The following is a 25,503-nucleotide window of genomic DNA, read 5'->3' as shown; positions in this document are numbered from 1 at the left end:
CTCAATTTGTGGTAATTTGTTAGCAGCAATAGGAAATTGACAGAATCTCTCCTAAAGGGAACATATTTGGCTCTCATCAGTTTCCTACAAGGTGGCATTTAATTTTACAGAATCTGGGCTCTCATTGTGAGTCAAAATTCCTTCCCCTAGAGAGCTGGGTTGACCCCTGGGTGGGCTTGACTGGACAGTGCTTTCAGATCATGTTGAAAATACAAACAGTAATCCTTCTGCTTTATGTTCAAGTTTTGAATAACCTTTCCTAACATCTCTTTGCTCTGCTCTTAGGAACCCACATACTTCCATTCCTCCTGTCCTTCAAAAATCTCTTTAGAAACCAAGTCTGGACATCAGACAGCATCATTCCTGAAGCTGGGATCTGTAGGTGCATATTTCAGGTTTTCTGAAGTAGCATACAGTACATATAAACACACTCTCTTCATTCTACTCTCCCTCCATGATGAGTGGCCCAGCTAGACTGGGGTTGATTCGTTCACAACCTTGTGGAAAAAAGAGTACAAAGTCACACACATAAATTTCTAAAATGAACCTCATAAAGGCAAAGGAAGAGTTGAACAGAGGAAATAAAAATTTTAAATCAAAGTAGCATGAGCAAAGTAGAGATTTGACCTGAATCCTTCCAAAGCGGGGAAAACTGCCCAAATATCAAATCTCATCATATGATAATGTCATTTCAAAGGCCTCACTGCGTAAGGAGCCCAAAGCTATCAAAGGCCCCGTGTAATGGGGTAATGTGCTCCTATACATCTACAGTGACACTGCGGTCTTCCAGAATCATGCTGCAAAAAGAGCCTGTCCTCCAGACTCCAACTGTTTGCTTTCACATCCGTCCTGCGGGCCCCACACAGTGACGGGCACCACTTTATGGGCTCCTGCCACGATGGGGTCTCCTTTCATCCCAGGGTAGACCCTCAGGTGCTACTATCCTGCATCTGGCTCCGCCCCAGCTGCCTATTGTTAAGAAACCCCAGATGACCTAGAACAATGGTTTTCCAACTTAAGCATTCATCAGCATCACCTCTAAAACACAGATTTCTGGGCTCCACTCAGAGTTTCTGATCCTGTGGGTCAGGGTAGGGCCCAAGAATGCGCATTTCTAGCAAGGTCCCAGCAGATGCAGCTGCTGCTGTTCTCCAAGTACTTTGGGGAAGTGCTACCAGAGTCTGTGAGAAGGGACTTCCAGGGTGATGGAAATGTTCCATATCTTTATTGGCACATGTTTACTCTGGTGCATACATTTGTCAAACTCATTAAACTGTCCACTTAAAATGAGTGTATTTTACTGTGTGTAAATGATGCTTTAATAAAATTGATTTAAAACTTCTAAAAATTAATGGAATCATGTGCTCCTATAAATCTGCAGTGATATATCTGGTCAATCGTAATTCATTAATTATTTATTGAGTCCCTTCTTGGTGACATGCACTCCGGTAAATTCTGGGAATATATGGGGATATAAGATGATCCTGAAATTTCTCCTAGATGCCAAGAAGTTCACTGCCAATTACAATATTATATACTAAATGGTAGAATAGGAGAAAATCAAAGCCTCATAGGAGATTCCACTAGAAATTAACACTCTCTCCCGATCACCATTCTTCTTTAAAAAACCTACCTAGGGGCGCCTGGGTGGCGCAGTCGGTTAAGCGTCCGACTTCAGCCAGGTCACGATCTCGCGGTCTGTGAGTTCGAGCCCCGCGTCAGGCTCTGGGCTGATGGCTCGGAGCCTGGAGCCTGTTTCCGATTCTGTGTCTCCCTCTCTCTCTGCCCCTCCCCCATTCATGCTCTGTCTCTCTCTATCCCCAAAATAAATAAAGGTTGAAAAAAAAAATAAATAAATAAAAAAAATAAAAAACCTACCTAGTCCACGGTCATGGCAGAGAAGGGGACATGAGGCACCATCCAGCTTCCATCCCCTGGGCCACAGCTGACTGGAGCAATTGTGACCCCTGACCCAAGCTGAATCGGTCCAGGTGTTTGGGATGGGGAGCTGGACACTGAGCCAGGTGGCTGTGGGAGCCACAGAGTTTAGGACTGAGGGAGCCACGTGTAAGCAAGGGAGGATAACTAAGGAGACCAGCAGGGAAACAAGAGACCAAGGTCCTGAAGACCTAGGCAGATGGCCGACATGGTTCTGGTTCCTCGGAGGCCCAGCTGTGTGCACCCTTTCCACAGAGCCCTGGGAGTCTCCTGGAGCAGTGATTCTCAATTGCAAATGTGCAGAAGAATCATCTGGCCAGTCCTTCAGGCTCCTGGTAAAGCAGGTAGGCATGGCGTAGGGATGGGGGCTTGCAGAAAACACCCAGGTGATCCTGATGTGAGTAGTCTGTAGATTACAGACTATTTTGAGAGAGAGCATGAGCGAGCGGGGGAGGGCAGAGAGACAACTGCAAGCAGGCTCCACACTCAGCTCAAACCTTGACGCAGGCCTTGAACTCACGAACTGAACCGTGAGATCATGACCTGAGCCGAAATCAAGAGTTGGACGCGCAATCGACTGAACCCCTAACTTAAACCTCTTTCTTGGGGGTCTGGTTCTTAGCATCAAAAAGCTCTAATTAAGGCAGTGCACATTGCCATATTTGGGAAATTAAGAAAAGCCTGACACAAAGTAAGATGTGCGCCTTCGGTGATGACAGTGAATCAGGGAAGTGAAGTGCGTAGGTGTGCAAGGCTGCGGAGGGGGCTTGGGGGGAGGGAGGGGGAGGAGTCGTGCGAGAGACCTAAGTGCAATCTCGAGGGCTTTTGGCAGCCATTTTCTATTTTCTCTCAGACCCTTTTTCTCTCTAACTTCTCTGACCTTTCCAGAGTCAAAACCCAGCATTTTAAAAGAGCATGTAATGTAAAAGCCTACAAGGAAAGAGTTTTGGGCTTTCAGCCCTAGGACTGGGCATGGGATGCCTGCCAGGAGCCACTCTGTGTGAGACCTGAGAAAGCCTGGAAGTGTGAGGGTGCAGACATCCAGGGGGCAGCCTGGCCTCGAAGGGGGACAAGAGCCCATGGACAAAAAGACTCCCCTTTTCCTCCCCACAGGTAGAAAAGTCTAAGGTGCATTTTATATGGCATCTCAAGGCATCCCCAGTGGGACAGAGATCCGGTTGCCCACAGGTGATGGTCTGCACCCTTCTTCCCTAGTCACACAATCCCCGCTCAGGCTCATGGAGACCTCTTCCCAAAATAAACCATGGACACCCTTGTCTTCTCTGCTGTAGGGGAAGCCCAAGCTATGACAGGCAAACAGCCATAACGAGGAAAGAGAAGAATTAAAGTCAGAAAAAAAATATTAGAAGGGCTTGTCACCCCCTCCTGGTCTTCTTACCTGGAATGTAAACGGGGCTCGTTTGGGCCCCCAGGACCCTCACTTTTTCCACTTGGTTCTAGATATTCCCTAGAGGAGACTCTTGGTTCTCTCTGGAGTCAGCACATACTTTACCCTGGAGATCAGCACTTCCAATCCTGCTTGTGTTCAAGGTCAGATGAAAGTTCCCTGAGTATAGCTTGACAGAGATGACTTAGATGAAGTCGTAGGGGATTGTGTGGGAAGCCGGCTCCTTTGGACAATGACCCAAGGCTTTGAGAGCAGCAAGTGGCACCCGGCGCGGGGTGAGGGGGTGGGGGCACTCCACCCTCCCTCACAATGGATGCTCACCCACTCTTGGGGTCAGGCCAGGCCCTAAGGCTGAAGAAGGCACTTTGATTTCTGCCTGAGACCCTCAGTGGCTTCATAACACAACGAACTTCTTGGCAGATAAACTTTCCAGTAGCCTCTTCCGGTCTTTGTGTTGGTTTCTTTGCCCCACCCCACCCCACCCAAGCCCTGCCCTCACCCCCTCCCTTCGCATCTCTTTAAATTGGTTTGCCTGAAGAATGTTCTTCCTACTTCAAGCCCCCATCACCACTTGCCTGAAGCCTGGTTACACCTTCCTAGCTAACATGCTGCTTTTACTGCTAGTCTCCACCTAGTAAATATCTCATGCAACTTTTTAAAAAATTGTGAGTCAGATCATGTCACCTCTCTGCTTATAATAATACACTGGCTTTAGGTCACGATCTTGCCGTCCGCGAGTTCGAGCCCCGCGTCAGGCTCTGGGCTGATGGCTCAGAGCCTGGAGCCTGTTTCCGATTCTGTGTCTCCCTGTCTCTCTGCCCCTCCCCCGTTCATGCTCTGTCTCTCTCTGTCGCAAAAATAAATAAACGTTGAAAAAAAAAATTTAAAAAAAAAAAATAATAATAATAATACACTGGCTTTCCATTGTCCTTAGAATAAAATACAAACCAGGGGCACCTAGGTAGCTTAGTTAAGCGTCCAACTCTCGGTTTCAACTCAAGTCATGATCTCACGGTTTATGAGTTCAAGCCCCACATAGGGCTCTGTGCTGACAGTGCAGAGCCTGCTTGGGATTCTCTCTCTCTCTCTCTCTCTCTCTCTCTCTCCCGCCCCCCGCCTCTCTGCCCCTCCCCAGGCGTTCTCTTTGTCCCTCTCTCAAAAATAAATAAACTTTAAAAAATTTTTTTAAGGAATAAAATACAAAAAACTTTTAAAAAATGAATAAAATACAAACCTTCTACAAGACCCTCCATAATATAATCTTGCTTCATCATGCCCTCCCCAGCTCTCTAGTTCCAGCCACACCCACCCATTTTCCATTCCTAAAACCCTCCTGGCATGCTCCTACTTCCTGGCAAGTGCATTAGCCATGCCCTCTGCCTGGCAATGCTCTCCCCCCAGAGGTTCACATGGCTGGCTCCTTCTTGGCCTTCTGGCTCAGCTGAAAGACAGGCTCCAAAAACAGTATTTCTTCCAGAGCTAATCCAAAGTAACACTCCCTCTCCAAATAACACTGTCTCAATCACCTACGTTATGATCCCCAGGGTCACTCACACAGTTGCTGTAGACACTTAACAAATGTTTCCTGAATGACTAAACGGATGAATGAACCCAACTGCAGGTTGTGAAATTTGTACATGTTTGGGGCACATTAGTTACTTCACTTATTATTCCGAGCTACTCTCTCACTTAGATTCTTCGGATGCAAGAGGAGTTTGTAAATAAGAGACTAGGGTTGGTCTTTCCACTCAAGTACACATTTCCTGGCTATAGCTCCACTGATACCTGCTGCTGTTGGAGAGAGACACACTTGAGCTGGAAGCAGAAATAAATCCCTTCCCCATCCTCCTGCATCCCCATCACCAGCCATTACCTCCCACTGACACAGCCTAATCAGAAGCCAGCTAAAAGTGAGGGTGACAGATGTAGCTTGTAGACTTGTATCCCGCATCCCAGTTCAGAGGAGAGGAAGATGGGCCTGGAGATGAGAATCAAAAGATGAATAACCAGGGGCGCCTGGGTGGCTCAGTCGGTTAGGGATCCGACTTCGGCTCAGGTCATGATCTCACAGTGCGTGAGTTCCAGCCCTGCATCGGGCTCTGTGCTGACAGCTCGGAGCCTGGAGCCCGTTTCAGATTCTGTGCCTCCCTCTCTCTCTGACCCTCCCCCGTTCATGCTCTGTCTCTCTCTGTCTCAAAAATAAATAAACACTAAAAAAAATTTTTTTTTAATTAAAAAGATGAATAACCAGCAGAGTGTCGAGCTTTTTATTTTTTTTTAATTTTTTTTTTCAACGTTTATTTATTTTTTTGGGGACAGAGAGAGACAGAGCATGAACGGGGGAGGGGCAGAGAGAGAGGGAAGCACAGAATCGGAAACAGGCTCCAGGCTCTGAGCCATCGGCCCAGAGCCTGACGCGGGGCTCGAACTCACGGACCGCGAGATCGTGACCTGGCTGAAGTCGGACGCTTAACCGACTGCGCCACCCAGGCGCCCCATGTGTGTCGAGCTTTTTAATTCAACAGAGATTACCAAGGGGCTGCAAACCTCAGGTTACCTCACGGGTTAGTTTTTCCAAGATCCCTCCTCTGTGGGAACAATCATCAGGAATCCATCCACATATTCAGAAAAGCAGAAAACAAGAAGCATTACTGTATTTGGGGAAAAAAAGAAAACACCTTCCACCGCAAGCAAAGTCCATAAAATAACAAACGAAAAAAAGTCAGAATTAAGCACCAAAATGTTCAGTCATGAGTAAGTTCAGTGGGCAGAATGGTGGTATCAGATTACTCTGTTGAGAAGGCAGACTGGGCATTTGCAAAAAGGATGAAGAAATGAATCCAGCCCCACAAGAAGATGAGAGAAGTAGCTTCGTAGCTCTGTGGCATGGTGCTTCGAACCTTCAAGGCTACTGAAATGCTTCAGGTAAAATAAGGCCGAAGCCAATTAATACACATAAAGCTGAAATGGTGGGGAGGGGTGAGAGGGGGAGGAGCTTTGGGCGGCACTCAAGTATTCGTGTGGGGCAGCCATTTCCGGAAGAAAGCACATCCCTATACCTTCTACTTGGCTATCCTGAGCCCATGGCTGTTGCTGAAGTCACAAAGTGGTGTTGAAGCTCCCTCCAGCCATCATCCCTGTGTTCTGGGCAGCGGCAGAAGGATGACAGAAAGGCAAAAAGAGCATGCGTCCCGTCTGAGTCAGCTCCCAACTGGGACCCTCCCAGAAGCTCCACAACACACACGTACACTTCACCAGCCAGCACTTGCTCCCACCGCCATAGTGAATAGGGCGGGAGAAAGGGAAAGGTAGTCGCTCAGCAAAGCATACTACCGCCTCAAAGAAAACTGGGGGTCTGTTACTAAGAATGGAGGAGGCGGAAATCAGGTAAACCACTGGCAGCGGTCACAGACACGAAAGATGCGGCTTCCCAGTTAGCCTTGGGAAGAGTGCTGGAAAGAAAGATACTCAGTCTCCCCTGGCAGGCACACCTTGCCTGTACTTGCTTTGCTCCTCTCCACACCTACCCGGGGTGTGCGTCGTGAGGGATCAAAAGGCACCACCCCAGGGGGGTCTGTCCACGTCATCATCAGACGTACCCTCTGCTCCACTAATTACTTGAGGTAAGCGAGTGCCTGCTACCCACAGTGGTCTGAGGGAACATACAGTTTTTGCTGACCTGCTAATTTACCACGGATCACCCAAACTCTCTAGAAATTTGGACAATGAATTCCAGACCTCAGAGCCAGCAGGTATAAGGTTACTAATACCGCCTTACTGCCTGAGTGGTCAGCAACAATTCAGCATTGTGAATAATTAATAATGATACAATAACATCAATAACCATCTTCCATTGATTGCTGACCATGTGCCAAGCATTGTGCCGGGCATTTTCCCCCCAGAGACTTGCTTTGGAGTATTAAATATGACAATGCATCCCACAGCCTCAGAAAATGTTTAGATTAATCTCTTATTTGACATCATCCAGTTAGTAAGTGGCAGGGTAAACCCAGGTCTTCCTGGCACCAACTCCCATGATTTTTTCTAGTAACTGCCATTGATTTAGGCTAAGTCATGTGTCAAGCCTTTGTATCAGTTAAAATATAGGTTCTTGGTTTTTAACAAAGACCAGGTAAGAGTTGTTGAGTTAAGTTCTGGTTCAAATTCAAGTAGAGGGTGGTCGGGCAGGGGCAGGGGCTGGTAGTGTAGTTGTGCTCCATACAGAGAGGGAGGGACCTGGACCTCTTTAACCTTCATGCTCTGCCATCTCCTGGTGTTGGAAGTCATAGAGAGGATGTGACTGCTGGGTGACACTTAAGCTGGACCCAGACCATCAGTGGCTCCATAAGTATCCTGCTCCCACCCCCCACCGCCACTGTCCTTGGAATATACGTTCTGCCTAGCATTCCCTCAGTAGGAGCCATTTCAAGGACTCAGCCTTCAGAGGGTGCAGTGGTCTGCCTCCTTCTTCCATTTCTTCTTGACCTCCATTTAAGGGGGCCAGTTTCGGATTTCACCTGGGGAACTCCCAAGGTTGCAAGCCAACGACTGGATTATTGCCCTCATCCCCATGTTTGAAGATGGCTCATTACCTCTTCCTTGTTCCAGAGCTTAAGGCAAGGAGAGAAGAACAAACAGAAGGCGTTTCCTTCTAATGCGAACAACTAGAACCTGCACCCACCACTTCCTCTCCCATTCATGGAGGTGGATTACGTGGAACTTGGTCACATGGCCATACCAGACACAAGGGAGGATGGGAAATGTAGTCCCTACCATGGCAGCCAGAAGCCCAGAGAAAACCCAAAGGGTGGGGGTTGTTACTAATAGGAGGAAGGGAACAAAAACTAGACTCTGCCATATTCCTGGATTGCATCACATGAAGAAAGGAACAATCTGATCTTCTGGTTCAGAGGGAGAGATGGGCACTGCCCCCACCAAGACCACACAAAATGGGGAACCCCCCCCAATGGACCGAGGGAAGGTTGGAAGTGGGACAACCCAAAACTACAACAGCTGTAGTGCTCAGTAATTACATTTGGAAAGAAAAGCAAACCTTAAGAGGTGGCAGGAAAACAAGCTGTTATCATCATAAGAGAAACCTAAGTCCTGGCTCATCATGTCACCCAAGCTACATTTATCCTTTCCTGTTTTTGGTTCACAATCCTTTTTCAAACCCTCCTTCCTCAGAGAACACAGGGCTGGTAAATTTTGGGTTTCTGAATGGAGGAAGTGGTGGCTGGTTCTGTGTGGAAGCACCCACTGCAGCTTTTCCCTCTGGACCCAGACCCAGGGGTAGTAGATATCTCAAAGGACCTCAGATGCCTGGAGCCACCAAAGAAACAGCCCAATGTGGAGGGCTAGGCACGCCTGGCATTTATCCCAAATTCATGATCAACACCTGAAAGATGACCTCCCTTAGGCCTTCCTCTAGGTGCCTGGGAACAATTCTAGGTCAAGTAAGGATTCACAAGACCCAGACTAAGCCCTCAAAAGTCCTCTCACTGTTAATTATGTACACAATCATACTATACCCTCCATAAATGGTGGCCCTAGGCCTGCCTCTACACATATTGACTGGTTCTAACATCCACGTAGCAGCTGCTGTCAGCACTCTTTCCCTTCTCCTTACTGCTTCCGGACTTACTTCTCCTTACTGCTACAGTGCCCTGCTCCCAACCACCACACCTGCATTTATTTCTCTGCCAGGGCTTCCTCGGGCTGATGGTCCTACTTTGCCAAGCACAGGATACAAGGGAAGCCTGTAGGAATTATCACTCTTCCTCCCAGAAGCAGCCCTCAAATGGTGAGGTTATACACCTCAAATGGGTGTATAAACACCCCAGCTCCCTCACCCGTTGGATGAGACCACTGCACTGGGCTGCACTATGCTGCATGTAGGGACTGTGCTGGTTTCCAAGTTTCCACAGTGGGATGGAGCTCTCCTAGCCCACGGTGGCAGTCGGATTGATAACACACTTTCTGTGGGCCTTCTGTTCCTCGTCTCATTTCCTGACTTCGCTGCTGCTGTTTCTTGCACTTTCCAAATACACTGCTTGCAGTCTACCTCAGGATATGCTTCTGGGCGGACGCAAGGAAGGCCAGCATTGTGAGAGGTAAGTTACAACAGGCTGGCACAGGCTTTGGAGTCAGCCGGACCCAGGTTTGGATTCTGGCTTCATCACTTACTAGCTGAGTGATGCTGGGAAAACTATTGGACATGCGAGTGCCTCCATTTCCTCATCTGTAACATGGGGCTAATTATACCAACCTTGCAGGACTGTAAAACTTTGAATAAAGCAGTTCCTCTAACATCCCTAGCATTGGTGATAGTACGTTACTGGCACTTCAGAGTCAGCTTCTGTTCTTTCTCAGGTCTGTGTTATGAATGAGGACAATGAGGCTCAGGAAAGGTTTCCTAACTTGTATGAGATTATAAATGGAGTTAAATGATGGATCTTGGGTTCAAACACAATATATTTTTGGTTACAAATCTACTTATAACTAGGGGCGCCTGGGTGGCGCAGTCGGTTAAGCGTCCGACTTCAGCCAGGTCACGATCTCGCGGTCCCTGAGTTCGAGCCCCGCGTCGGGCTCTGGGCTGATGGCTCGGAGCCTGGAGCCTGTTTCCGATTCTGTGTCTCCCTCTCTCTCTGCCCCTCCCCTGTTCATGCTCTGTCTCTCTCTGTCCCAAAAATAAATAAAAAAACGTTGAAAAAAAAAATTAAAAAAAAAAATCTACTTATAACTTTCCCATTGAGTCTTATATATTTACGCCAGGGTCTAAATTTCCTCATTTGATGCCAAAAATCTTGCTAAATTTCAAATGCCCAGGTCTTCCTTCCACGCTGTGCTATGCAGACAACACATCTGGTTTCTGATTCTCAGAGATTCCCACATTCTAGTGCCATTCACACCCTTTGCTATTTATGTCCTCTGTCTGGGGGCATGGCTCTCCCTCCCTCATCCAGCTGTGACACTCTTCTACTTTGGGCATAAAGCTTTTTACAAGTTCACTTCTGATTAAAACAGTGTGACTAAAAATAGATAAACACCCAGTGGAAGAAAGATGATGGGTAACTTAAGGCAGAGCAAATGTCCAAGAAGTGTTTTACCCTCAAACACAAGTGAGGCACCTTCTCCATTTTCCCTATTTACCTTTGAGGAGAGCGCTCAGAGCGTCAAATGCGGGGGCAACGCTGCTGAGCCCCTGCTTGAATGACAGAGTGGAGACCCTGAAAGGGAAGAGGTACTGAATATTTCCAAATTCCCTCCTTTAACTAACAGTGTTGTGTTACCCCACAGCCAGCTAAGTCCACACAGTGGCAAAGCAGAGGCACAGACAAAAAGGAAAACTGAAGTCATGCTGTTAAACTTACCCAGATTTTTATAATTAGAAATCTAGAAAGGAGTTATTTTCTTTCAGCATGCATTTAAATTTGGGGTCATTTTAAAAATATGATTTCATTGGGGCACCTGGGTGGCTCAGTCAGTTAAGCATCAGACTTTGGCTCAGGTCATGATCTCACTGTTCATGAATTCAAGTCCCACTTCGGGCACTGTGCTGACAGTGTGCAGCCTCCTCAGGATTCTCTCTCTGTCTCACTCTCTCTCTCTGTGTTCCTCCCCACTCTCTCTCTCTCTCTCTCAAAATAAAGAAACTTAAAATCTATACATATGTATTTTATTTAAATGTATATATATATATATATATATATATATATATATATATATATATACTCATAAGCATACACACACACACACACACACACACACACACACACATATACACATACATAGGACATAAACTTTCAGGGGTTGGAGTTTGAAAGGTCCTAGGTGTGACCTGTATCTACAGTAGGTGACCAGCTTAGTCTGGTTTGCCTGGGATTTTCCCAGATTTAGTACATCCCAGGAGAGTTCTCAGCCCTGAGTCAACCAGGTTGGTTGGTCACCTATTAGAAAACAAGCTTGATTCTCAAATCTCCTTTTTTTTTTTTTTTCTTTTTTTGCATCTCCTCAGGCAGTTTAAATCAATCCACCAATCACATTGCAGGGGTTCTGACTGCTTCTTGCAGAATACTCCATTAAATCGTCCCCACTTTTCGGGGCGCCTGGGTGGCGCAGTTGGTTAAGCGTCCGACTTCAGCCAGGTCACGATCTCGCGGTCCGTGAGTTCGAGCCCCGCATCAGGCTCTGGGCTGATGGCTCAGAGCCTGGAGCCTGTTTCCGATTCTGTGTCTCCCTCTCTCTCTGCCCCTCCCCCGTTCATGCTCTGTCTCTCTCTGTCCCAAAAATAAATAAACGTTGAAAAAAAAAAATTAAAAAAAAAAATCGTCCCCACTTTAAGAATCCATAAGGATCTTCTATTGAAGAAATCAGAAATTCAGACACCTATGGGGCAAGACTTCAGTGAATGAAAAAGGTCATTTGCACAAAAGCTTTCCATCTATTCTTTACTTACACAAGGAATATACTCCCACTCTTCTGGACGCTTACAGCCCATTCAGTCCTTAACCTTCCCTCTTTTGATAGTCATGGGATGGACAACTATTTCTCTACGGAAGAAAACTGCCCAAGCATGATGAAAAACAAGGGCAATTCTCATTTGGCCTCAGTGGTAAGGCCACGGTTTTCTTACTCTGACTTCCTCCTGAAGCTGGCCTTGCACAAGGATTCAACTGCAACTAAGGTATTTCTCTGAGAGGTCATCCCAGGGACCACCAGTGGGAGAGTGGGGAAATGAGAAAAGCAATGAAATGACATAAAAAGGGGAGTGTCCTATTAAGTCAACTCTTGCTATGGGTGACTGGAGATGAACCCTACGGCAAAACTCTCGAAATAGGTGTAGAATAACCCCTCAGTTGTCTCACCAGATGGGCAAGGGAGCTCAGGTGTCTGTGCACTGAACCCATCATCATTGGAAAGGTGGGCATCTAATCCCTGGCACTCACCCCCAGTCAGAGAGAGTCCTCAGCAAGATGAATGCAGGTGCTGGCAGCTGGAGGTCAGGCTGGCCTGCACTGCAATGGAAGGGCAAGTCTATGGGCTGGGCACCAGTGACACCTGCTGCAGCCATCAACGATGGAACCCATGGGCCGCCATCACTCAGCACTAGCCAACTGTTGCCAGGAGGGAATGCAGCCAGTATTGTTAGAGCTTCTGAATTTTTAAAAGAAACCTGGAATCCAAAGGTTTTTTTGCAGAATCTGCTGATTCGTAATTGCCGATGATTAATTCAAATATTTTTTAAAATGCTCTAGGGGCTAACTAAGCTCTCTATAGGCAGAATTCAACCTGCGAGCAAACAATTCACAGGCACTAACCCAGGTGAACCCCCTTATTCTACAGATGGGGAAAGCAGCGCCCTAGACGGAACTGATGTAAAGACCAGACCGCTACACCCAGTTCCCCGTAACTGCCAGCCAAGGAGCCCAGGTTTTCTCCTGACCCACTGTGCTGCCTTCACTAGCAAACTTCCCTCCTCCCTCCACACGTCCATCCTCAACTGGCCGCAGCCTGATCGCTGCCCTCCACTGCACTCAGAGCATACGAAGTCTTGTTCTTTCCCTCAACTCATTACAATACTTAGTATCACTAGAGAGAAATCAGATTCCTTGTGATTCTTAACTTCACAGAAAGTTACACAGTGCTTATTTCTAAGTACTTTATATATAATTCTCTTGATTCTCAAAGCAACCCTATGATGTAAGGACCATTATTTTCCTAATCTTAAAAGAAAACCATGGCACAGAGAGATTAGGATGTTTGCCTGCATTCGAATAGTTAGTGGCAGAGTGAGGAGACAAATTCCAGGCAGTTAGCTCCAGAGTCCATGGGCCTAACCACCACTCATTCTACACTCACTGTCTCTGAACTACCTACCTAGTTAGGCGTTTAAAATATCCTGACTGGGAGGCGCCTGGGTGTCCCAGTCATTAAGTGTCTGACTCTTGATCTCAGCTCAGGTCACGATCTCACGGTTCGTGAGTTTCAGCCCTGCATCGGGCTCTGCGCTGTTGGGATTCTCTGTCTCCCTCTCTGTCTGCCCCTCCTTGTTTATGCTCTCTCTTTCAAAATAAATGAAAAATCTTTTAAAAAATATTTACATAAAATAATAAAAATAAAAATTAAAAATAAATAAAATATCCTGACTGGTGGTCCTTTCCCCCATTATAATAGGAGTCAGCAAACTACTAGACCCATCATCCAACTCCTGCCTATTGCTTGTTTTTCTAAATAAAGTTTTACTGGAATTTAGCTTCCCCCATTATTTTATGTATTGTCTGTGACAATTCTTGCCCTAGAAAGACAGAGTTAAGTAAGTGAACACAGACCATATGGCCTGCAAAGCCTAATACATTTAGTCCCTGGCCCTTCACAGAAAGTTTGCTGACCCCTGCATTCTGGACTCACCAAGCATTCCTGATGGCAGGTTTCTTGATTATGTTGCTTAATCATAATGCAGAAAATCCTCTAATCCCCCCAAAGCCTTAGCATACACAGTGGTGAATTCACAGGTTAGAGTTCCAGAAACTGCAACTGTGCAGGATGTATCTGGGAATCTAGGAATCAGCAAAAGTACCCTCAGAACCCCATTTAAGGAAACAGATACCCGTAAAAAAGGTAGACACCTAATCTTGCAAACTTAACTCAGCGGAAGTCTTTAAAGCAAGGGGACAGACACAAATACCCAAACTGAGGCAGAGAAGAGAAAGAGAGCAAGAGGCAACTCTCATAAGAGCTATCAACAAGCATGCCTCATGGAGAGACAGGGGTTCAAATCCCAGCCCTACTGCTTACTACTACTTTCTTAAACTTCAATTTTCTCACCTGTAAAACAGGAAGAATAATCTCATTTCCTGGGGGTTAGGCAGATTAGCCAAGACTATAATGTACATGAAGTTCCTAGCACCCCACGTGGGGTTTGCTGACTACTCGGAGAAACCGTGTGATTAGGGCTACCAGTTACTGTTAGAGAATAAAAATCGGTGATTATTTATACAGAGGCACTCAGCTCCACAATTCAGCTGTCAAAGAGTAACAGGATGATGGCAAGGAACAAAACGCGGTGTTTGCCATGAGGAGCCCAAATCCGGGAACCATCTACCCACATTTATATACTCCGTGTAAAAAAAGTAAAAAAGCATGTGCCATGTTTTCATCAAAAATAATTCGAGCAAAAAAATAATGTGGGTAGGCAGAGGTAAGCTGTAATCACCTGGAAAAATCACTTTAGTGAAACAGATTATTTATTCCTTGACAACCCCAGATAAATGAAACTGTATAAGAAGTGAGAAGAAGAAAGTTTGCCTTGTATACTCTGAAAGAGGACACAGTTGCACAGCCCCCCTTATCATTATAGTGAAAGTATTTACCGAATAGTATGAACACTTGTCGACAATCTATCAACTTTTAAATAGCCTTTATCTTGATCATTTTCAAATCTTTTCACTGAGGTCTAAAAAAAGACTAGCGGGGCGCCTGGGTGGCACAGTCGGTTGAGCGTCCGACTTCAGCCAGGTCACGATCTCGCGGTCCGTGAGTTCGAGCCCCGCGTCAGGCTCTGGGCTGATGGCTCAGAGCCTGGAGCCTGTTTCCGATTCTGTGTCTCCCTCTCTCTCTGCCCCTCCCCCGTTCATGCTCTGTCTCTCTCTGTCCCAAAAATAAATAAATGTTGAAAAAAAAAAATTAAAAAAAGACTAGCGATAGTTTTCTGGTATGCTTTTTCCAGGTGTAATTAAGCCTTCCTGATACAAAGTACAAGAAACACTCGTGATCCAAACAGCTCAAAGCAGCTGAATCGCTGCAAAAAATGATTTCTGACTCTTCGTTTGTTTGAGTCAAACTTTGGCCTTGAGAAAACAGGACACTCCCCTTTTTGTAGGCAGTGACAATTCAGCTGGATTGAGAACAGGAAGGTATATAACACACTTTTTTTTTTTTTTCACTTCAAAATGCATTGAATTAATTTAGCACAGTTGGAGCAAATTACCATGCTATGTCCTCAATTTACATCTTATGGCCCCACTGGGCTGAGGCTCTACGTTGTTCCCAGTCTAGGGGCACATGGTATTCATTACTTGATCAGGATCTTGCATTTCAACTTGTCCATTTAAATGGATGCAATTAGTTCATTTGTGATGGCCTCAAATACCCTTATCTTTCCCAGCTTCTCAAAACAGCTACGCTACCCTAATGTTTTGATCTTTGCCTCAATACTGAAAGGTTACTTGATGACAAGTTATGCCAAATATTACTTTTACTGCACAGCAAATAATTTTACTGAATTGTTCCACCAACACACTGCTGATAAGGAAGCCCTTTGTAAATGCACTTATTTTAAACACATTTATCTGGGACTTAAAAATAAAAAATGATAATAATACAACAGGGGCAGATAAGGCACACGGGGCACACGTTTGATGGCTCGTAGTGTAAAGGGTTAGGACGGACGCAACCTCAAGTGTCACCAGCCACTTGACAAACTCAGACAGCTAATTAACACAGATCAGGTCAGTTGGCGGCTGAGATGAGATTAGAACTGGCCTTCCTGTTTCTCAACCCTTTTTTCTCCCCAGCTCCTCCTTCATCTGGCATAATTGTACCATTTATTAAACCTGGATGAACCAGGACCACGGTGGCTCTGTGAGCTTTGCGCCTCCCTTTCGGGTTGCATATGGTCCTCCTGCTCTTTTACAATGACCGTATTGATGGGATGGGCTCGGTCAGGTCCAACAAGGGAAGCCTGGAAACAATCCTCAGGCTGCGTCCATTGTCGGGTCCCCTACAGACGCTGTTGGCTGTTATAAGCACCAGCTGGAAGATGGATGCTGGTATTCCAGAAAGACCTTTTGAATCAGGCGGGGCTGTGACTGGCCCCACGCTGTGGCGGAGGCATAATTATTTCCAATAACTGTCTATCTAGGCTAGTTGGTGATTTCCAAAGGAAAGTGCCTCCTTGTTGTAACAAAACAGCCAGTGTTTATTTGGGTGGAGGGATGCATTTTTGAACTTATTTCTAATTTATGGTCACAATGCCAAAAACTCTGGTCTGTTAATAACTTATCTAGCAAGGCAGCAAGAAAAATAAACTTGTATAAATAACAATGAAGGATACACCACTTGACAATGTTGGATGTTTGCTGAGGATCTGTCTCAGGGGGCAATACTCTCATTTGAAGCACGATGGGCCATACGAAGCTCCTGGGAGGTATGCTCTCAGGAGAGAAAGCTAGACCTCTCAGGCTGAAACTGTCAGGGATCACAAAGAGCAGAGTCTCTCGCAGGATTGTGTCAAACAGCCCAGACTCTGTTCCAAGTTCAAATTCCGGGTCTGTCACTTACCAGCTGGGTGCATTTTGAACAAGTCACACAGCCCCTCCAGGCCTTCGTTTCTTCCTGTAAAGTGCGGGGTACTGAGGGTCACTGTGGAGATGGGTGCCACACACTGTACAAAAAGCACATGGCAAATGCCTGGCACTTCTGGAGACTCAAGAAAAGGGGGACTATTATTTCTAGGCAGGGGCCTATTCTTTGAAGAAACTGGTTATTCTCTCTTTTTTGTTTTTAATGTTTATTTATTTTGGAGAGACACAATGAGAGAGAGATCGTGAGCAGGGGAGGTGCAGAGAGAGAGAGAGAGACACACACACACACAGAATCTGAAGCAGGCTCCAGGTTCTGAGCTGTCTGCACAGAGCCCAACGTGGGGCTTGAACTCACCAACCACAAGATCATGACCTGAAGAGAAGTCAGCCACTTAACCGACAGCCACTCAGACATCCCCAGGCAGGTTATTCTAACTGAACGTTCCAGACTAATTCTGTGTTGATCCCATTATTGTGGAAATCTCCACTTTGCATATAGAGGCATTTTCTAGAGTCTTCCTTATTACTCGCACCCTTCCTCCTGCTTGGCAAGCCTGTCTTGGAACTCTCCACTTGCTGCCACACATCTTTCAGGCCGAAGGGAAACATCCCCCTCCTCCCCTCCTGCCATCCTGCTGCAGCAGCTCTGGGCAGACCTGCACCTGTACTTGAACCTCTCCCTTCCCGCCAAGCTTTCTCTGCAGACCTCCCTGGCCCACTCACATCCTCTCTCCCCAACTAGATTAAGCTCCTGGGAGGCAGGGGATTACCTTACCCATCTCTGACCCTCCCACAACACCCAGCACATGTCCACGAACCTTCTAGGTTCTCTGATCCCTTGCTAGGCACAGTATGGTCCACAGATGAGCATCAGAAGCATCACCTGAGAGCTCGTCAGACTCTCAGGCTCCCACCCAATATCTATTGAATCAGAATCTGATCCCCAAGGGATTCAAGAGCACCATGCTGGAGACACATTCTCTAGTCTGGTATTTCCCAGACTTCCATCATTGGCAGATTCCCTTTGGGGGTGTAGCCATTTTTCAGCACCACCCACACTCTGTTACTAACAAATATTTTTTTTTTCAACGTTTTTTATTTATTTTTGGGACAGAGAGAGACAGAGCATGAACGGGGGAGGGTCAGAGAAAGAGGGAGACACAGAATCGGAAACAGGCTCCAGGCTCTGAGCCATCAGCCCAGAGCCCGACGCGGGGCTCGAACTCCCGGACCGCAAGATCGTGACCTGGCTGAAGTCGGACGCTTAACCGACTGCGCCACCCAGGCGCCCCACTAACAAATATTTTAAAATTATTTTACATTGACATTATGTAAATGTCATATCCTAAGCCTTATCCTAAGTGGTAATATGCAGTCTGTCAACAGTTTATTCAGCAAGGCAGAAAGAAATACATTCTTTAATAAGTGTTGAAGGTCTAAGTGGAAAAAAAATATGTTGGTGCACATTAAAATAAACAAGCAACCATCAAAGTAAAATAATTCTCCATCTATCATCTAAAATTAACTCAAACACCACCAGGGGTACACCTAGCCCACTTCGGCAAACACAGCCCTGGGCTACTTTGTAGCCGAATTAGAAGACATCTCCACATTTCCAGACCCTGTGTCCCTGGTCTGGGTCTGCTCCCACCCACCATAGTTGCCTTGTGAGGTAGATGCATTTGTCTGCAAAACACAGATGGTTTTGGAAGATGGTGGGAGGCAAAAAACCTGGGTTCTGGCCCTGCACCATCCCTTAATAACTTGCCAAATCACATCTCTCTTTGGGACTAGCTGATTTTTTGTGGGTTAGCTGATCTCAAGTTTCCCTTTCAGATCTCACAAAAGGACATAATACCTGAGAGCAGAGGCTCTGCAGTCAGAACGACTTCGGGTTGAAATTAAGTCTCCATGATTTGCTAATTTCACCAAGTCTCCATTTTCCTCATCTATAAAATGGGAGTGATAAACGTACATAACACCTATATCAGAGGATTTTTGCAAGCATAAAGAAAAGGATGGCTGAAAAATGCTTAGACTGAAATCTAGCACATAGTGTCCAATAAAAAAATATAGCTATTAATGTTTCTTCTTGGCCTCCAAAATAATAATAGCTAATATTTATGGGGTATTTAATACGTAGCAGGCACTGGATGAAACACTTTACACTGTCATTTTATCCTCACAATAACCCAATGAGGTAGGAACTCCTACTCTCCCCATTTTATAGACGAGAGAAGTGAGGCACAAAAAAGGGTAAGCCACTTGCTCAGAGTCCTACACTCCATAGGTGGTGCAACTGGATTTGAGGGCAGGTCATCTGACTCGAGAGCCAGTGTCCCTAACCCAAACTCATTCTGTCTTTCTGTAAAATACTGGTCAACACATAGACTTTGTCAATTCAACAAATATGATGGGATCCTGGCAAAGCAATTCCCAGCACAGGTGAATGCTTAGGGAATGTGAGCTGGTCTTGTTACCATTAGCTCTTCTCTACTATTATTTATTGAGCCTTCACATCTGAACAGGACCCTCATAGGCATCGGGATGTCCATCCTATCCTGCAGTTATGGTGAGCATCTCTTTATTTTTTTTAAGTTTTTTTTTATTCTTAAGTATGACATACATGAAAAATGAACAAAATGGAACTACACAACTCACTATAATCTCCACGTAAACAGCCACGTATCCATCACTCTGTTGCCTCAGAAGCTCCTAGACACTTTCTCTCCCTCCTCCTCAAATATAACTAGTATACCAGGCTTTCTCATCCTCAACACTATATACATCCTGGGTTCTGGGGGTTGTCCTGTACATTGTGGGATGTTTAGCAGCCTCCCTGGCTTCCACATGCTAGATGCCTACAGCACCTTCCCCAAAGGGCAACAATAAATGGCAGCAATTTCTCTAGACATTGACAAGGGTTCCTTTGGGGCCAAAATCATTCTGGGTTAAGAATCACTACACTATCATGACCTTTCTGGTAACCACATTCTTGCTTTCCTTTTTACTTTAACCACACAAGCATCCATCCTTAAATGTTACATTTAATCTTGCCTGGTGAAAGGAATTCTTTATCTATTAAAAAGACCTCTAATCACGGTCCCCTAAAATAGTCTATGTGAGGTGACCATATAATTTATCATCCAAACTGGAGGCGGAGGCATTAACCAGGACTGACCCGGGCAAGCCAGCATGATCCGTCCCCTACTTCGAGGGAACCTCTGCTGTGAGTGCACATTATCTCCGCAGCCGCACACAATTAGGGCCCCCTTACCCACTGGATAATTGTACACGAAGTGGCAGAGGATAATTAAAAGCAGCACATCCCCAAGGGCAGAGTAACATAGACCCAGATAAATATCTCAAGGCTGACGAGCTGTGGAGCAGAAAACTCACTGGCCTTGGCCCTCAAGGAGGTGTATTCTTCAGACAATTTGCTGAAAGACACCACTTCAACAACTACTTTCACCACATTAGTGCAGCCAAGTGATTAAAATAAACGCCGCCTTCCAAGATTCGCACATAAACGCAAGAAGGGTCAAGACCACCCCTTGCAAGAGGTTTAGGGTCTGTAGTGGATTTTTAATCAATATATCTGCCTTTTTTTTCCCCTCAGTGCCATTGTGAAGCAGAGCAACCGCTATCAATTTGACCTGTTCTGCATTGTGATCTCCTAAGTCCTGGTATTGACTAGGTTAAAAGTGACAGCTAAGGCTTTCCTTGCATACATGAGAAGTCATATTGATAACCTATGTGCCTCAGTATAATTCAGTTCAGCCTCCATTCTTTCGGGCATCACGGAGAACAGAAATCCCCTTTCACTGAGTCAGACACTTGTACGTTTCAACAAATGTGTATTTGATTTCCTCAGCATCCATTTCCCCTTTATCCAGCAACTGTATTCATCTGGAGGTCCAGCCCTCTGCCACCCACAGTCCATGTGGTCTGGGTGAGATTCCACCACAAGGCAAAGACCTCAACCTCTGCAGAAGTCATTTGGCACAGGGCTTCCCTCCAAACCATGCCAATCAGGCCAGTCAGAACTAGTTTTGAGGCTTTTTGTTCAACACCTGGGCAAAGGAGGTCTATCCTTTTTTGTTGGACTTGAACTGAAAATCGTGTAAACTAGTCACTGCTATAGTCAGCTAGTCACCCGACAGGGACCCTATACCCAGAGGAAAAAAGAGGAAGACAGAGCTGAAGACCCAAAGGAAGAAATCAGATTCTGAAGTCATTGTTTAGCCCTGAACACGATGCACTTGGGGCCAGTTCTAAGTATGTATCTTTCAGTAACTTGAACCTGTATATATGAAAAAAATTTACATACATATTTATATACATATCTGTATAGATATGTATCTCCTAATTCCAGTTGAATTGGGTGTTTGTCACTTATGAAAATACACCCTGCGGCAGTAGCTTTCCACTTTTTAGACAGCAACTCATGGTAAGAATTACATTTTATACTGCAACCCAGAATGTGCATGCAGCCCCAGTTACAGAACTGACTCAAAGTTTCATGAAACTACAGAACACTTACTAACATATGATGATGCTGATATTTTCTGTCCTGTTATACTTTAAAAAAAAAATACTGGTTGCAGCCCACTAAATCGATTTCATGACCTTCATTTTAATGTTTATTTATTTTGGAGAGAGACAGAGCTAGCGGGGGAAGGGGTGGAGAGAGAGGGAGACAGAGAATCCAAAGCAGGCTCTGTGCTACCCGCACAAAGCCCGATGCGGGGTTTGAACTCATGAACCGTGAGATCATGACCTGAACTGAAACCAAGAGCTCAACCGCCTGAGCCACCCAGGCGGCCCTCATGATCTTCATTTCAGAAAACATTGCCTTGTGCGATTAGCTTAAAAAAGGATCGTACCAGAAAAAAATGAGATAAGAAACATCATGATAATTTTGGTCAATCAGATCATTGAGGAAAATAGGATTTGGCCCCTAAATCAAGCATCTAGCAATAGAAAACTGCTACCTTACCATTTCTGACTACCCAGGGCACATGTTTACCAGAAGAGGAAAGAGAAATCTTAATGACCCAGAAATAAATAAATTACTTTTAAAAAAAGCATCTTCTAAAACAAAATAAAAATCATATCTAAAAAGAGAGAGATGAGAGATACATTGAGAAAAAAAGAGAGAGAGAGACACCTAAGTCTTAACTGGTGAGCTCAGTTATATGATTTATTTATCTATAGGCTGAAGATAGTAATTCCAGTGAGCCTCAGCACTTACTGAGTATGTAAAAATAATGTGTTCATGATAAGATCAGATCTCTGGGGCAGATGTAGAGGGAGGCAGGGAGATAGGAAGAGAGAGGGAGGAAGGGAAAGAGATGGAGAGAGAGAGGGAGGTCACTTGCAGTGCAAGCCTCAACCCTTCACTTATGTGTGTACTGTGTGTAAAATAACTATGAAGAGTTCCTGAAATTTTAGACAATCACTGCAGGCTGTATAAGACAGGGTATTTTTTTGTTAACTGTTTTCCATGTACCTTATTTGTATTCTCAGTTAGCCAAAACTTCCTTTTTGTCTGCTCAAAGCAATGCGGAATCTTGATTAAATCTGTGAAATCAAATGGAGAACAAGGATTCTCATGCTGGCTAGAAACAGGCCAGTGATGACAGTAAACAATACTGAGAAAACTTTAGCTGCTTTTACACTCTGGAGTGGCTGTAGCTTTAACTCCCCCGAAATTATTCTAGATTATTAGGTTCAAGCACAACTGTCTGCCTGTTTGAGAAGTCAAGAACTGTCCTGCCACTAAGAAGAAAATTTACTCATCTCCAAGCAGGGTGAGGTTTAAGGCAATCACTTGCATAACCCAGGAGAAGCGACTTCTGAGATTTTCCCAGCAATAATGAAACTCAAACCTCACTAAAATGGCATTTTAGGTAGATTTCTTCATTTTCCCTCATTATATTTTTCAAATACATTCCACCTGCATTACTGAATTTAAGCAACCAAAGTGTCTGATTAATATTTGCAGATGTCATAAAGAAGTGATTAACCTCTCCTGGGCAGTAAGTCCTTGGAATTGCCTGAATTCTTCTGGCCCTCTTTTAAGAAATGTAAGCATTGGGGCACCTGGGTGGCGCAGTAGGTTGAGCGTCAGACTTCAGCCAGGTCACGATCTCTCGGTCCGTGAGTTCGAGCCCTGCATCAGGCTCTGGGCTGACGGCTCGGAGCCTGGAGCCTGTTTCCGATTCTGTGTCTCCCTCTCTCTCTGCCCCTCCCCCGTTCATGCTCTGTCTCTCTCTGTCCCAAAAATAAATAAACGTTGAAAAAAAAAATTAAAAAAAAAAAAGTTGAAAAAAAAATTTAAAAAAAAGAAATGTAAGCATTGTTCAAACGTGTGTGTGTGTGTGTGTGTGTGTAGTTGTGCTTTACTTGTTATTACAAAATTCTCAGATATATAAAAAAGAAAAAAGCATCATAGACTTATCAATATAACCATCACCTAGTTTGTGACATTTAATTTAGAGACCAAAATATATACTGAGTATTTACTTTAGGTCAGTCACCATCATGTTATGTAATCTAATGAAAAATATATGAGGGACTTATTGTTATTACTATTATTTTCTTCGTCATCATCAATGCCATTACAGCACATCCCCTTTAGAGCCCGGCATCTGGAATCAGATGTCTTGTAAACTCCAAATTACCAGTGTGACTTACAGCAAGCTACTTAACCTCCCTCTGCGCTCAGCTTACCACTCCATGGACTATTTATAATGCCCAAAACGTGCCCACTGGGATGCCCGACACACAATAAGCTGTCAACCACCATTCTTAACAGCATGTGTATGGCACATGAAAGTGCCGCCTGAGGAGGTTAAGTAAGGTGAAGCTGCTTTTCTTCTCCTCCAGATATTTGATTTGGAAGCTCCACAGATGCATTCTCTTGAGGACGGGAGGCAGCATGTCAGGGATTGCGTTAAAACCTTGCACACATCCTCCAAATTGGTTGGTCAATTTCTGGGGCAAATACTAGCTAACCTTTGTGGATCCACCAGCTTTCCGGAAAGCCTGCTGCTGTCAGCACTCCGCAGTCTTTCTTCTGAAGGGGCCACCTTCCAGACGCAGCCTTCTGGGCACCGGCAAGCAGACCAAGTTGGTTTGCAAAAGTTCAGAGGAGTTGGCTCTGGTATGTTTACAAGTCCTAGCAGATCGCAGGAATGTTCGGGATAATTATTACCCCACCCAGGAGCGCCCAGCCCAACCCTCTCACATCTGGAAGGAAGCGTCCACACAAAGGAGAGCGCGAGAGACCTCCTCCTGCGGCTGCTTTCTCAGGCTCGGGGAAGATTTCAGACCAGCTCTCACCCCTTTTGTCAACAACACCAATCACTGCTCAGTAGTTTCTTTCGGAGCATAGGGCATTCAATGCAAAGTAAGTTTACCTTCCAGTCCAAACCGAATGGCATTTCCCAAAAACATCATCTTTGTCCCCTCCCCCGACACGCGCGCGCGCACACACACACACACACACACACACACACACACGAAGGTGAAAGGTGAAATACTCCAGAAAATTGATAGAGGGCGATCCACACGCACACAGCCTTTCCAACAGAGAAGCGGCTAGGATCAGACACGCCTAGTTAAAAGGGGCAGACAAACCAAACCCCAAGTATCCTCTCCTAACGCCAGTCCTTTCCCTGCCTTTTGAAAGTATCTGGGATTCATCAGCGTTTCTCCCACCTCCCACGAACGCGCAACAACCAAAGCACATGGTCCCTGGCGGCGCATTTACAAACCCCACCAGCGCCAACGCCTCGAAACCGCCAAACTTCCTGGCCCCACACCACCAAAGCGCTCAAAGCGCCGCGCCAAGTGCTCCGGGGCCTCCAGCGGAGGTAGCCGGAGCCCAGGAGCCGTGGGCGGGGTTTCCTACCCGCGCGAGCGCCGGAGCCCCGTACCTCCGCTGGGGGTCCCCGGACGCGCGCTGCGCCCGAGGCGCACGCTCAGCGCCCGAGGTGGCCGCCGCTCGCGGTCGCACAACCCCCCCCCCACCCCCCGCAGCAAGCTGGGCACCCCTGGCAGTCGCCCCCCTACCTGCTCTGCTGCCTCCTCGCTCTGCGGCTGCCGACCGCTACTTTATTGTCTCGGTGGCTCACCGCGCGGGACCTGGCGACCGGCTCGGAGCCAGCCGTGCAAGCAACTCCGCCCTGCGCAGCGCCTTCCCGGGCGCCTGCCTTCCTCTTCCTTCTCCTCTCGGCCCAAGCTCCTGCACAGCACGTGAGCCGCGCGGCCCGACTCCCGGGCTCGCTGGACCGCCGGCGCCCGCCGCATCCCCGGCCCGGGGCCGCTCGTCGCCCCCGCCGCCGCTCGCCGCGCGTCCTCGCTTTGATCCACACTTAACAGCTGTGCCCCGGCCGCCTGCCTCGCGTCCTCCCGTCCTTCCGTCCTGCCCGCCCGCCCTCGCTGTCAGCCCCGGCTCCCGGCTCCTCTCTCCCCAGCTGCCCCCTCCCGCCGCCTCTCCGGGGGCTGGGGCGGCCGCTGCCAATGAGACTCGGCTGATGCGCTGTTCCGGCCCAGTCATTGTATCCGGAGGGGAGGAAGGGGAGGGGAGCGGGAGGAAGGGAGGAGGCGCCCTCGGCCCCCGCCGCGCGGCTGCGGGCTGGGCTCGCCTTCCCCGACAGAGAAAAGGCGCTGGTGCCAAGGGGCGCGGAGCGGCTGGCGCTGCCGAAAGTGGGGGAAAGGGAGGGGGCGCGAGCCCGCGCCTCTCCATCTCTGGCTCCGAGTCAGAAAAGCGCGGGGAGGGAC

The 25,503-nt window shown here is 46.6% G+C and overlaps 1 protein-coding gene across 20 annotated transcripts in view; it reads right to left on the bottom strand.

The window, feature by feature from the left end:
- LOC147571616 (uncharacterized) overlaps positions 1-25,503 on the bottom strand; it is a 624,145-nt gene that overhangs the window by 544,287 nt on the left and 54,355 nt on the right. For 18 of the 20 annotated variants that reach the window (XR_015247221.1, XR_015247224.1, XR_015247228.1 and 15 more), the window contains exon 1: positions 24,793-24,931. The exons of 1 other annotated variant lie outside the window; for it this stretch is intronic. The gene's annotated coding sequence lies outside the window, so the exon portion shown is untranslated. Of the gene's footprint in view, positions 1-23,733; positions 23,870-24,792; positions 24,932-25,503 lie in introns of those variants that run through there. One more of the 20 variants, XM_086696186.1, reaches the window with a different exon arrangement.

This window comes from Puma concolor, unplaced genomic scaffold, assembly GCF_028749965.1.
Source record: "Puma concolor isolate L17-30 unplaced genomic scaffold, mPumCon1.1.hap2 unalloc_scaffold_14, whole genome shotgun sequence".
NCBI lineage: Eukaryota > Metazoa > Chordata > Mammalia > Carnivora > Felidae > Puma > Puma concolor.
This window is presented reverse-complemented; position numbering and strand designations above follow the sequence as displayed.